General features: G+C 34.9%; 1 long non-coding RNA gene across 1 annotated transcript; it reads right to left on the bottom strand.

The window, feature by feature from the left end:
• Window positions 1-244: 244 nt before the first annotated feature.
• LOC116192999 lies at window positions 245-812 on the bottom strand. Its single transcript, XR_004154182.1, has 2 exons — window positions 706-812; window positions 245-585 (listed from the first exon to the last, which is right to left on the bottom strand). It is a non-coding gene; the product is annotated as an uncharacterized LOC116192999 (long non-coding RNA).
• Between the last annotated feature and the right edge of the window lie 464 nt (window positions 813-1,276).

Raw genomic sequence — 1,276 nt, 5'->3', positions numbered from 1 at the left:
GGTTAGGGCTCAACGCATTTGGCCGACACTTCTTGTCCTAAGTTAATTCCGCCCACTCGGTGATCAATATTCTCCTCTTTTCTTTTCTTTTTTCTTCTTTCTTTTTTCCTTTTGAGATAATTCTCCTTTTTTTTCTCTTTTTAAAATCAGACAGAATTTACTGTATATATTAATAAATGAAGGATCTCTTTTTTCTTTTATTTTTTTATAAGTTTGGATGAAAAAATTGACGGGCTCTTTTTTCTTTATAACTCAAATAAATTCCATTAATAATTCAGTAGCCCTCGTAGAGACTGAAGAAATCTCCAGAGGATACATAGAGAGGAGCAAAAGATAAGACACATTACAAGAAGATCATAAAACAGACCCTGGAAGGAAAATATAGTGAAAAAAAAGGACTACATCCAAACTATGAATTCTTCAGCTCTGTTGATCTCGGATCTAGCAAGCTAATCAGCTGTCGAATTTCCTTCTCTAAGAGAAGACTGATATCCGATGGAGCTGAAGTGTAAAGCTGATATATGAATGTCCATAGAAATTACCTTGTATTTCAAGAAAACGCAATGCACTTGTTAATCCATCCAACTACATTCAAAGAATCAGATTCAACAATAAGAGAAGAACCAAATAGATCTAGATTGTAAGCGGACAATTGGAGAGCTTTTCTTATTTCAAGCAACTCAGCAAGATTGGATTCGATCATACCAAATGGAGCAACAAAGAGGCAAATAAAGTTCCCCATTTCGGAGAACACCTCCAATTCCTGAGGTTCCTGGCTTCCCTAGAGAAGAGCCATTAGTGTTCCATATGGGCCACCCCGAAGGAGGAACTGACCAAGATCTAGACTTTCTCGGATTTGTCCATTTATGAATACTAGTAGAAAGAGCGGAATAAATCCAGTGAAGAGTACAAAAAGTCTTCACATATTGCCTTCATCCAAATTGACAATCGAAGGAAAATAAGTTCAATCAAACTATCAAGGTTAGCATGTCACTTAATTTCCTCTGGGCATTTGCAGTTTGCACCCTTTATTAAAAAAAACTTTTTTAAAATAAAGGAAATACACGGATTTAATAGAAACTAATAAAGAAAATAAATGGGTATGTGAGTCCCGATTAGAAGAATGGCATGCAAACTCCCAAGGAATAAGTTAAATATTTTCACCCCAAAAAAATAAAAAAATTAAGGATGATATGGTGCCGAATTCACTTTCTCAAATAAGAGAAGATCATCCTTCTCTTATTCACAACTTCTCAGCTTAGAAAAATTAATGTGT

This window comes from Punica granatum, chromosome 1 (assembly GCF_007655135.1).
Source record: "Punica granatum isolate Tunisia-2019 chromosome 1, ASM765513v2, whole genome shotgun sequence".
Classification (NCBI taxonomy): Eukaryota; Viridiplantae; Streptophyta; class Magnoliopsida; order Myrtales; family Lythraceae; genus Punica; species Punica granatum.
This window is presented reverse-complemented; position numbering and strand designations above follow the sequence as displayed.